We start from the raw sequence: 13,916 nt of genomic DNA on the forward strand, positions 1-13,916 counted from the left end.
ATAGTAGTAATGTCAGATTAAATAATCCTCACTCTGTACAGAACCCCTCATTCTATTAAGGTCATTTGTGTTAGAAGAGACATGAAAACAGACTCTATGTGAGAAAATGTAAGAATTAATCTAATCAAGATTTGACGTAAATATAATCTCATATCTTGAAAATGAACAGAAGTTAATACCTCAGTGGTGGATTTTGGTTTGAAAGCAAGGACATATTTCTATATTTCTGTACCTCTTACTGGTAGATTCATTCTTAATATTATGGAGGCAAATAATATAAGGCTAAAGAAATGCCAGATTTAGTTTAAAAATACTATAACAATTTATTGTTATTGCATCCTGTTGTGAATTTTAAATACAAAATTTGTACACATTTTCCACATTCTCTTTAGGGCCTTTTTCACCTCTTTGTTCCTCAAACTGTAGATCATGGGATTCAGCATGGATGCCACCAAGGTATAAAATACAGAGGCCATTCCATCAGTATCAAGGGAATTATTGGATTTGAGCTGCACATATATAAAGAAGAAAGTTCCAAAGAAGACAGCCACCATTGTCAGGTGAGATCCACACATGGAGAAGGCCTTGTGCCTGCCCTCTGCAGAGTTCATCCTGAGGATGGCCATGAGGATCAGCACGTAGGACATGAGAACTATCAGAAGAGATGACACCAGATTAAAAGCTGCAAAGACCAGTATTATCAATTTAATTCCATGTGTGTCTGAGCAGAGCAGAGATATCAAGGGCAGACTATCACAATAGAAATGACTGATGACATGGTAGCCACAAAATGAAGAAAAGAAAATTTTTATGATGAACAGCAAAGACACAAAAACACTATAGACATAAGTTATCACCACCAGCAGGTGGCATGCTCTTTCTGACATGATGGCTGCATAAAGCAGAAGGTTGCAGATGGTCACAAAGCAGCCATAGGCCATTGCTGACAAAATGAAAATTTCATTAGAAATAAAAATACTGAAGAAAGTACGTTGGATAACACACACATTAAATGAGATTGTATGTTGATCTGCAAGAATATTAAATAGCATTTTGGGCCCCACAGCTGTTGAATAACCAAGATCAGTGGAGGCCAGATGTCTGAGAAAAACATACATGGATGTGTGTAGCCTGGAGTCTATCATGGTGAGGATAAGCCCAGGTTACCCAATGCGGAGACCATGTAAACCATGAGGAGGAACCCAAATAGTGGAGTCTGCAGCTCAGGGTGATCTGTGAGCTCTATCTTTATTTCCTTCATTCATCAGAATGAATTCATTCAGAATGGTGAGATTGCTTTTGTCCATCCAGGCCACTCAGCAGGGATCTATACTGGAAATAATTATAAAACAATCAATAGACTTTGGTAAATATGACTAAAAATAAAATATTTATATAATTTGCCCAAAATTATTGCAGGAATACAACTTCAAACTGTTTACAAAAAAAGCCTTTTTGTCCTCATTTTTATGGCCAAAAAATAACTTTTTTTGTAAATTGTCAACATCATTGCAGAGAATAAAATATTTGAATGGTGTGCATTATGAGAATGATCAAGATGTTTTCAGCTTTACTCAGTAATTTTACTGTCACTTTGGGGACAAAGGTTTAGAAGATGATATTCATACTGCCCCAGAGTTTATTCTAACATATGGTTAGTAACAAAATGAAAAATCATACCATTAAACAGATCTTAGCATTAAAACCTTAACCATTTATTAGTTTATTAGTCAAAATAATAAAATCTAGTATCTTGTGCTTTCTAAGGATATAAATTCTGGACTATACATCAGCACTATGAAATATTAATGAAAATTTTTAATTCTAAATATGATCACAATTCAGACTTTCTTCCCAGTTTGTAGCTAACACAGTGAATAGAAGAACAACATAAATGTCACTAGAAAAAAGTCCAGACATTAATAAAATAATCTATCCAGTCTTCTGCAAAAAGTTGATAACATCCAAAGAGATTTTTATCATTAACATAATTAATATTATGGAAATCTCCTTAAGAAAGCCTAAATGGATTTCTTAATTGAATTTTGGCAGAAAGAGGAAATGCAAGAGAGAGAGAGAGAGAGAGAACAGAAGAAAGAGGGGGGAGGAAGAGGGAAAAGAAAGAAAGAAAGGAGAAACAAGAAAGTTGAGTGATAATATACACAAAATGCATCGTTAGGACAAATGTGACCATTTTAATTGAGGCAATAAATTTGGCATTTCTAATTTAGGCAGTAACTTTTGTGTCTGTTTCTTCTTAGCTATGAAAATTATATGATATTTTATCAAAAGAATGCTTTGATCTATGAAACTAATGCTGAAATATTAAAGGAGTGAAATTTAACAATGTTTATGAATTACTTTTCAAGGCTTCAGCATATTAGTACCCCTCTAGTCTCCCTCTCTCTCTGTCTCTACACATAGATACTCTACACCCTCAGACACATATATAGATGAAGCAGGTTAAAACAAGAGATGTCCTTAAAAATGGCTGGAGGAAACATGAACAAGAAAACCATGACAAATTATTTTTTCTTCTTTTAAGGTAACTACAAGTTAAAGGATCTTTCTGTTCTATCATCCAATTAGACATGGAGAAGACAAAACACTAGAAGCTAAAGTAGAAGTAAAGAGGAAATCATGATAGCCTTTTGAAAAACTTTCTCAACAAGGGAAAACATACAAGGGGGTTAACAATTAAGTGTAAAGACTATACTGTAATGAAAATAAACTCTTCCCCTAGGCTACCTGCTAGCACCCTCATAGCCATTCTCCAAATTGTGCATTCACCAAGCAAATGTGGATAGAAAAAGCAGGTAATATTAATAGTTTCTACCATTACTTTTTCTCATGATTATATCATCGTTTCTAAATAATTTCTTCAATTATTTATATGTTCATCATTTCATATGTGAAATTTTGAATATCTACTATGAAAGATAAGAATTTAGCAAACATACATCATCTCCTTCAATCAACCCTAAATAAGCAGAACTAATTTAATTTCCTTTAAATCTTCATTTAGTCATCATTAATGAACAAAACCACACTTTGATGATTTTTCCATAGATGAGTACCACTTACATGTGGCAACCATTATTAATGTTTTCTAAGAAGGGTGAATTGACAAACAATACTTAATTATTTCTACTTACCCATAAAGACAAAGATTTAAAGTGTGACCATATTTATTTTCTCTTGTATTAAGGTAGATGTATAATTATTTAAAAACATGATAATTGGCTTTTTTATCTAAAATTATCATGTGACTCTTAATATGAAAATCACAATGCAGATAAAGAGCAATGATCAAACCTTAGATTCCTCTGGAAGCTGGATAGATATTAAATGTATCAAATAACCTAGTGTAGGGAAAGTTCAACTAAGAGAAACAAAAGTATACATCCCATTTACAAACATTAAACTACCAGTTTGCTTTGTTTTAATCTGCATGGCACAGACAAAAGAAGCATGCTATACAGATATGGTCAAGATCATATCGCTCAGACTCCTTCATACAATCTATGTGTTATTGATACAATTGTTATCTTTCTATCTTTAATTTATTTTCCATCAAATAAAAACAAGACCCCTTCTAATAAGTTGAACTGATGACTGAATTCCAATTTAAATGGCAATGTTGTGAGACAGAGATATTATTAAGAAATGCCTTTCACAGATAAAAATTAATAAAAATGGCAGAGTAGGGAACTCCAAAACCCCTACCTTCCACTAAAGAAGGAGATTAAATGCTAAAACTGTCCAAATCAAGTTTTTGGGATCTCTGGAATCTAATAAAATACATCCAGTGTCCATGTAAATGATTAATAAAGTAAGAAACTATTACACTTTGGTCAAATAAAGTTGTGGCATTTCAAATTATTGGCCTACCATCCCTGATTTTTCAGCTCCAAGAATGCCAAAACAATGTTGGCCCACACTCCTGGGGTTTCTTTTTTTGTGTGTGTGTGTGTGTGCCTCTGTTATGGTTTTTTTTTTAATTTTTTTTATTAATCAAAAAAAAGAAAAGAAATTAACACAACATTTAGAAATCATCCCATTCTACACATGCACTCAGTAATTCTTAGTATCATCACATAGATGTATGATCATCATTTCTTAGTACATTTGCATCGATTTAGGAAAAGAACTAGCAAAAGAGCAGAAAAAGATATAGGATGTTAATATAGAGAAAAGAATTAAAATAATAATACTAATAAAAATATATATATATATGGAAAAAGAAAAAAACAAAAACAAAAGATACAAACAAACAAACAAACAAACAAAAAACCATATTTCAGGTGCAGCTTCATTCAGTGTTCCAACATAGTTACATTACACTTAGGTATTATTGTGCTGTCCATTTTTGAGTTTTTGTATCTAGTCCTGCTGCACAGTCTGTATCCCTTCAGCTCCAATTACCCATTATCTTACCCTGTTTCTAACTCCTGCTGGTCTCCGTTACCAATGATATATTCCAAGCTGATTCTCGAATGCCAGTTCACATCAGTGGGACCATACAGTATTTGTCCTTTAGTTTTGGGCTAGACTCACTCAGCCTAATGTTCTCTAGGTCCATCCATGTTATTACATGCTTCATAAGTTTAGTCTGTCTTAAAGCTGCATAATATTCCATCGTAGGTATACGCCACAGTTTGTTTAGCCACTCGTCTGTTGATGGACATTTTGGCTGTTTCCATCTCTTTGCAATTGTAGATAATGCTGCTATAAACACTGGTGTGCAAATGTCCATCTGTGTCTTTGCCCTTAAGTCCTTTGAGTAGATACCTAGCAGTGGTATTGCTGGGTCGTAATCCATTCTGCCATTCTATGTCTTTTGATTGGGAAATTCAGTCCATTAACATTTAGTGTTATTACTGTTTGGATAATATTTTCCTCTACCATTTTGGCTTTTGTATTATATATATCATATCTGACTTTCCTTCTTTCTACACTTTACTCCATACCTCTCTCTTCTGTCTTTTCGTATCTGACTCTAGTGCTCCCTTTAGTATTTCTTGCAGAGCTGGTCTCTTGGTCACAAATTCTCTCAGTGACTTTTTGTCTATAAATGTTTTAATTTCTCCTTCATTTTTGAAGGACAATTTTGCTGGATATAGAAGTCTTGGTTGGCAGTTTTTCTCTTTTAGTAATTTAAATATATCATCCCACTGTCTTCTAGCTTCCATGGTTTCTGCTGAGAAATCTACACATAGTCTTATTGGGTTTCCCTTGTATGTGACAGATTGTTTTTCTCTTGCTGCTTTCAAGATCTTCTCTTTCTCTTTGACCTCTGACATTCTAACTAGTAAGTGTCTTGGAGAACGCCTATTTGGGTCTATTCTCTTTCGGGTGTGCTGCACTTCTTGGATCTGTAAATTTAGGTCTTTCATAAGAGTTGGGAAATTTTCAGTGATAATTTCTTCCATTAGTTTTTCTCCTCCTTTTCCCTTCTCTTCTCCTTCTGGGACACCCACAACATGTATATTTGTGCGCTTCATATTGTCATTCAGTTCCCTGATCCCCTGCTCAAGTTTTTCCATTCTTTTCCCTATAGTTTCTGTTTCTTTTTGGAATTCAGATGTTCCATCCTCCAGTTCACTAATTGTAGCTTCTGTCTCTTTAGATCTACCATTGTAGGTATCCATTGTTTTTTCCATTTTTTCTTCTTTGTTCTTCACTCCCATAAGTTCTGTGATTTGTTTTTTCAGATTTTCTATTTCTTCTTTTTGTTCAGCCCATGTCTTCTTCATGTCCTCCCTCAATTTATTGATTTGGTTTTTGAAGAGTTTTTCCATTTCTGTTCGTATATTCAGCATTAGTTGTCTCAGCTCCTGTATCTCATTTGAACTATTGGTTTGTTCCTTTGACTGGGCCATATCTTCAATTTTCCAAGTGTCATCCATTATTTTCTGCTGGTGTCTGAGCATTTGATCAGATTTCCCTGGGTGTGGGACCCGGCTGGTTGAAAGATTTTTCTGTGAAATCTCTGGGCTCTGTTTTTCTTTTCCTGTCCAGTAGGTGGGGCTCATTGCACTCATCTGTCTGCAGGACCCACCAGTAAAAGATGCTGTGGCTCCTTTAACTTGCCAATCCAAATCTCGCAGTCGGCCTGGGAAACTGCGCGTGGAGGTGGGGGTTGCCGGCCACCACGGCTTGGGGGAGTGCCGGTCCAAATTGCCCAGCTGGTCCAAGACACCAAGCGTGGCGGGAGGGCCCCGCTATCCAACGTTCCCAGTCAGACCGGGGAGCCACGTGTGTGGAGGGGACCCCAGTCGCCAGCCGCCCCAGCCGGGAAAACACGCGCCCCTCGGGTATCTCACCGCAGCGGATTCTCTCTGCCCATTCAGCCGTTCCAGAATGGGGTACGCTGTCTTTTTGGTCTCTGTCGTGGCTCCAGGAGCTGTTTCGTATTGTTTCTGTTTCTTTAGTTGCTTTTCTGGAGGAGGAACTAAGACCTGTGCATCTTACTAAGCCACCATCTTCTCCGGAAGTCACTCCTGGGGTTTCTTGATGGTTCCAGGGGAATTATTCATCCTATTTTCTAATAATTTGGTTGTGTGTCTTCATCTGTCTGATAACTACCTGAGGGATCAGCCCAGAGGCTTGCATAGGTTTAAAAAATTAATACAATTATGTGCTGTCTACATGATACTCATTTTAATTCCAAGGTAAGAAATAGAAATAAAGAGAAAGGATAGATAAAAAAGTAATCAAAGGAAAGAATCATTAAACAAGGCTGTGGCAGCTGCACAGATGAGACAAAATTAAGTTAAAAATTGTTAAAAGAGACAGAGAAGGATGTTATGTATTGATAATATGGATAAAAGAATCAGCCCATCCATAAGATATAAGAATTATAAATATATATACACCTAACAACAGAACCAAAATTACACAAATCAAAAATTGACAGATTGAAAGGAGAAATTTTCTACAATACTAGTAGGGGACATAAAATGTGTTTGATGCCTCCCATATTCACTATTAAAAATATAAAAGAGTTTAGCTTCACACTGTCATGTCATTATAAAACCAGATCATTTTCTGTAATTTCTTAACAGAAGCCAAATTATTCCCAAGACTCAGCTCCCAATCCCAATACGGTTTTCAATACTAAAATAAATGACAGTAAATGTATTTCTACTATGATAGATCAAGAAAATTATGCATTTCAATAGATCTATTTAAATATCAAAGTAACTTTTGAGTGGCAGATAGCAGAAAGAAGACCTGAAACCACTTGACAAATAAGTAGTGGAAAAACACTACAATGTTAAGCTAGATACATATTCTTGTTCCATAATTTTGCAAAACAGTTCTTTGCTTAAACCTTTAGTGGAAGAGACTTTAATCTCAGTACTGATCTCCTTTAGCTCATTGATCACCAAATAATAATTTGGATGTTCTTGCAAAGACTCCTCAAAGCCTGGGAGGTAAGATCCAGCAGCAGTCTTTTTACTCTTTGACATCATGGTGTGGTTGAGTCACACTGAAAAAGATACTTCAATAGTTTCATTTGGCCTCACTTCCATCCAACTAAGAGTAGTATCTTGCAAATGACACTGATAATTTGAACCAAATTGGCAAATTTGGAAAATAAATATAGAGGGCAAATTCAGTACAGAGTAAATGTAAAGATCATAGAAATATTGTTAATATTTGTATTCATTTAAAGGTAAATGGAAAGTGCTATGGAAATCTTTAGGTTATTTCTGAAATAAAATTGATTAATGACTATTTCTTAACTGGCATCTTGTCTGTGGCTACAAATGAAAGAAAATAACAAGAAAATCTTAGGATATGGGTGTGGAATTTGCCCTCCTCAGAGGGTACAGTTTTGTAATACCCAAAGAATATCAATTAACTAGGAAATAAAGATAGAGCTCCAGAAAGACCATAACAAAGGTTGCTGAAATACCACACTAGTCTAAAAATCAAGTTATCAAGGTAAATTGTTTATAAACATTGCTAAGTCACATAGATTAGGTACTAGAGAATACAGGTTAAATGGAAGATGGAAGCTATGAAAGGCCATGGGAAATCTGAGCGATATTCCTTGTTTTAGTTTCCTATGCTGCTAAAACAAATACCATGAATGGGTCAGGATAAACAAAGGGAATTTATTTGCTCCTGTTTTGAGGCTTGGACAAAGCTGAATCAAAACAAAGAGACACTTTCTTCCCAAAGACCAGTGTCCTGGTGCTGACCACTGATGCACATTTATGACCAGAATCCAGATTCAACAACAACCACCAATAAAACATTATCAGGACCCGTGAAGAATCCCACAGGGTTTCTGAACAGTAATGCTATTTATATATATTGCAATAGAATTATTTATATATAAATAGAATAATATTTATATATTATTAGCATATAATAAAGTATTACTATTATATATTAAATTCATTTGGCTAGACTTGCTCAGTCATATGTACACATATCCTTCCTTAGTAAATACTACCAGATAGTTTTCCAGTGTGATTATGCCAATGCACACTCCCACCAGCCATGCACATCAGTTAAGGATCTCAATATCCTTCTCATCATTTAATATTTTCCATCATTTTGATATTACATTATTTTCATGATTTCTATTTGTTCATTATTCACATTTTCTTTTAAATCTCAGCTTTTTTTTCCTGGGCAGGCACTGGGAAGTGCACTTGGTGATAACTCTGCCTGCTGAGCCACCATGACCCACCCGACTCTCAGCATTTCTTTTTTTTCAATGGACAGGCACCGGGAATCAAACCCAGGCCCTCTGGCATGGCAGGCAAGCATTCTTGTCTGCTGAGCCACTGTGGCCTGCCCTCTCAGCATTTTTAGGATACTAGTTCTAAGTCTTTGTCTAGTAAGTAAAATGTCTGAAATTTATCAGGGTTATTTTCTGCCACCTTATTTTTTCCCTTTGATCACAATCTTGTTTATGTGATTAATGTTTGAAATCTGAACTTTTAAATACTTTAATGAGTTAATTGTAGAATTAAATTTTCTGGCTTCCAAGCATTTGCTTTATATTTTTTAATTGTTGATGGTGGTATTAGCATATTGGTTTATTGATTTTTCCAATCTCTTTTGCCAAAACTGTCTTCCCAGGTGTCCATAATCACTGAAGTCTCTGTTTCAGCTAGTATTATATCTATTTCTTATAGATGAGGAGCTAAAAGAACAACTATTAAAAAAATACACCTCGGGCGGGCTGCGGTGGCTCAGCGGGCAAGAGTGCTTGCCTGCCGTGCCGGAGGACCCCGGTTCGATTCCCGGCCCCAGCCCATGTAACAAACAAACAAACAAACAAAATATAATAAAACAAGAAAATGTTTAAAAATGTTTCCCTTTCTTCCTCCCTTCCTTCCTTCTCTGTCTTTCCTTCCTTTCCTCCCTCTCTCTTTAAAAAAAAAAAAAAAAAAAAAAAAATACACCTCTCTCAAGATTTTCAGATTAGATCTAGGTGTGTTTCTCCATTATAGCCTTTTTTCAGCCTTCTTTGTGGGGCCTATTTCAGTAGGGAAATTTTCAACATTTCACTATTGTGTAAATGTTTAAGGCAAGAATTTAATAGATATTATTTATTAGATTGATTAGCTGTTTTAGTCTATTCTGCTAGAACTTCTATCATAAATTGATGTCAAATTTCATCATATGCCCATTTAAATTTTAAATTATAGTTTTTTTAATTGCATAGATTGATTTTCATAGATGAACTCAACCTTGAGTTCTTGCATATGTGCAGTACCCCTTTAGCTTTATCATATTTTTTATTAATTAAAAAAAATTAACAAAACATTTAGAAATCATTCCATTCTACATGTACAATCAGTAATTCTTAATATCATCACATAGTTGCATATTCATTATTTCTTAGTACATTTGCATCGATTTAGAAAAAGAAATAAAAAGACAACAGAATAAGAATTAAAACGATAATAGAGAGAAAAAAAAACCTATACCTCACATGCAGCTTCATTCAATGTTTTAACATAATTGCATTACAATTAGGTAGTATTGTGCTGTCCATTTCTGAGTTTTTATATCCAGTCCTGTTGCACATTCTGTATCCCTTCAGCTCCAATTACCCCTTCTCTTTTTCTTTTTTTTTTAATTAACGGAAAAAAAGAAATTAACCCAACATTTAGAAATCATACCATTCTACATATGCAACCAGTAATTCTTAACATCATCACATAGATGCATGATCAACATTTCTTAATAACTTTGCATCGGTTTAGAAGAACTAGCAAAACAACCGAAAAAGATATAGAATGTTAATATAGAGAAAAAAATAAAAGTAATAATAGTAAAATCAAAACAAAACAAAACAAAACAAAACAAAAACCTATAGCTCAGATGCAGCTTCATTCAGTGTTTTAACATGATTACTTTACAATTGGGGATATTATTGTGCTGTCCATTTTTGAGTTTTTGTATCTAGTCCTGTTGCACAGTCTGTATCCCTTCAGCTCCAATTGCCCATTATCTTACACTGTTTCTGCCTCCTGCTGGACTCTGTTACCAATGACATATTCCAAATTTATTCTCGAATGTCGGTTCACATCAGTGGGACCATACAGTATTTGTCCTTTAGTTTTTGGCAAGACTCACTCAGCATAATGTTCTCTAGGTCCATCCATGTTATTACATGCTTCATAAGTTTATCCTGTCTTAAAGCTGCATAATATTCCATCATATGTATATACCACAGTTTGTTTAGCCACTCTTCTGTTGATGGAGATTTTGGCTGTTTCCATCTGTTTGCAATTGTAAATAACGCTGCTATAAACATTGGTGTGCAAATGTCCGTTTGAGTTTTTGCCCTTAATTCCTTTGAGTAGATTCCCAGCAATGGTATTGCTGGGTCATATGGCAATTCTATATTCAGCTTTTTGAGGAACCGCCAAACTGCCTTCCACAGTGGTTGCACCATTTGACATTCCCACCAACAGTGGATGAGTGTGCCTCTTTCTCCACATCCCCTCCAGCACTTGTCATTTTTTGTTTTGTTGATAATGGCCATTCTGGTGGGTGTGAGATGATATCTCATTGTGGTTTTGATTTGCATTTCTCTAATGGCCAGGGACATTGAGCATCTCTTCATGTGCCTTTTGGCCATTTGTATTTCCTCTTCTGAGAGGTGTCTGTTCAAGTCTTTTTCCCATTTTGTAATTGGGTTGGCTGTCTTTTTGTTGTTGAGTTGACAAATCTCTTTATAAATTCTGGATACTAGACCCTTATCTGATATGTGATTTCCAAATATTGTCTCCCATTGTGTAGGCTGTCTTTCTACTTTCTTGATGAAGTTCTTTGATGCACAAAAGTGTTTAATTTTGAGGAGCTCCCATTTATTTATTTCCTTCTTCAGTGCTCTTGCTTTAGGTTTAAGGTCCATAAAACCACCTCTAGTTGTAAGATTCATAAGATATCTCCCAACATTTTCCTCTAACTGTTTTATGGTCTTAGGCCTAATGTTTAGATCTTTGATCCATTTTGAGTTAACTTTTGTATAGGGTGTGAGAGATGGGTCTTCTTTCATTCTTTTGCATATGGATATCCAGTTCTCTAGGCACCATTTATTGAAGAGAATGTTCTGTCCCGGGTGAGTTGGCTTGACTGCCTTATCAAAAATCAAATGTCCATAGATGAGAGGGTCTATATCTGAGCACTCTATTCGATTCCATTGGTCGATATATCTATCTTTATGCCAATATCATGCTGTTTTGACCACTGTGGCTTCATAATATGCCTTAAAATCAGGCAGCGCGAGACCTCCAGCTTCGTTTTTTTTCCTCAAGATGTTTTTAGCAATTCGGGGCACCCTGCCCTTCCAGATAAATTTGCTTATTGGTTTCTCTATTTCTGAAAAATAAGTTGTTGGGATTTTGATTGGTATTGCATTGAATCTGTAAATCAATTTAGGTAAGATTGACATCTTAACTATATTTAGTCTTCCAATCCATGAACACGGTATGCCCGTCCATCTATTTAGGTCTTCTGTGATTTCTTTTAACAGTTTTTTGTAGTTTTCTTTATATAGGTTTTTTGTCTCTTTAGTTAAATTTATTCCTAGGTATTTTATTCTTTTAGTTGCAATTGTAAATGGGATTCATTTCTTGATTTCCCCCTCAGCTTGTTCATTACTAGTGTATAGAAATGCTACAGATTTTTGAATGTTGATCTTGTAACCTGCTACTTTGCTGTACTCATTTTTTAGCTCTAGTAGTTTTGTTGTGGATTTTTCCAGGTTTTCAACATATAGTATCATATCGTCTGCAAACAGTGATAGTTTTACTTCTTCCTTTCCAATTTTGAGGTCTTGTATTTCTTTTTCTTGTCTAATTGCTCTGGCTAGAACCTCCAACACAATGTTGAATAATAGTGGTGATAGTGGACATCCTTGTCTTGTTCCTGATCTTAGGGGGAAAGTTTTCAATTTTTCTCCATTGAGGATGATATCAGCTGTGGGTTTTTCATATATTCCCTCTATCGTTTTAAGGAAGTTCCCTTGTATTCCTATCTTTCGAAGTGTTTTCAACAGGAAAGGATGTTGAATCTTGTCAAATGCCTTCTCTACATCAATTGAGATGATCATGTGATTTTTATGCTTTGATTTGTTGATATGGTGTATTACATTAATTGATTTTCTTATGTTGAACCACCCTTGCATACCTGGGATGAATCCTACTTGGTCATGATGTATAATTCTTTTAATGTGTTGTTGGATACGATTTGCTAGAATTTTATTGAGGATTTTTGCATCTATATTCATTAGAGAGATCGGTCTGTAGTTTTCTTTTTTTGTAATATCTTTGCCTGGTTTTGGTATGAAGGTGATGTTGGCTTCATAGAATGAATTAGGTAGTTTTCCCTCCACTTCGATTTTTTTGAAGAGTTTGAGGAGAGTTGGTACTAATTCTTTCTGGAATGTTTGGTAGAATTCACATGTGAAGCCATCTGGTCCTGGACTTTTCTTTTTAGGAAGCTTTTGAATGACTAATTCAATTTCTTTACTTGTGATTGGTTTGTTGAGGTCATCTATTTCTTCTTGAGTCAAAGTTGGTTGTTCATTTCTTTCCAAGAACCCGTCCATTTCATCTAAATTTTTGTATTTATTAGCGTAAAGTTGTTCATAGTATCCTGTTATTACCTCCTTTATTTCTGTGAGGTCGGTAGTTATGTCTCCTCTTCCATTTCTGATCTTATTTATTTGCATCCTCTCTCTTCTTCTTTTTGTCAATCTTGATAAGGGCCCATCGATCTTATTGATTTTCTCATAGAACCAACTTCTGGTCTTATTGATTTTCTCTATTGTTTTCATGTTTTCAATTTCATTTATTTCTGCTCTAATCTTTGTTATTTCTTTCCTTTTGCTTGCTTTGGGATTAGTTTGCTGTTCTTTCTCCAGGTCTTCCAAGTGAACAGTTAATTCCTGCATTTTTGCGTTTTCTTCTTTTCTGATATAGGCATTTACGGCAATAAATTTCCCTCTTAGCACTGCTTTTGCTGCATCTCAAAAGTTTTGATATGTTGTGTTTTCATTTTCATTCGCCTTGAGGTATTTACTAATTTCTCTTGCAATTTCTTCTTTGACCCACTCGTTGTTTAAGAGTGTGTTGTTGAGCCTCCACGTATTTGTGAATTTTCTGGCACTCCACCTATTGTTGATTTCCAACTTCATTCCTTTATGATCCGAGAAAGTGTTGTGTATGATTTCAATCTTTTTAAATTTGTTAAGACTTGCTTTGTGACCCAGCATATGGTCCATCTTTGAGAATGATCCATGAGCACTTGAGAAAAAGTTGTATCCTGCTGTTGTGGGATGTAATGTCCTATAAATGTCTGTTAAGTCTAGCTCATTTATAGTAATATTCAGATTCTCTATTTCTTTATTGATCCTCTGTCTAGATTTTCTG

At 35.1% G+C, this 13,916-nt stretch overlaps 1 pseudogene; it reads right to left on the bottom strand.

Moving 5' to 3' along the window:
- Positions 1-329: 329 nt before the first annotated feature.
- On the bottom strand, positions 330-1,307 carry LOC143672802 (olfactory receptor 8K3-like; annotated as a pseudogene).
- Between the last annotated feature and the right edge of the window lie 12,609 nt (positions 1,308-13,916).

The sequence above is a fragment of the Tamandua tetradactyla genome, assembly GCF_023851605.1.
Source record: "Tamandua tetradactyla isolate mTamTet1 chromosome 15 unlocalized genomic scaffold, mTamTet1.pri SUPER_15_unloc_4, whole genome shotgun sequence".
Taxonomy (NCBI): Eukaryota; Metazoa; Chordata; class Mammalia; order Pilosa; family Myrmecophagidae; genus Tamandua; species Tamandua tetradactyla.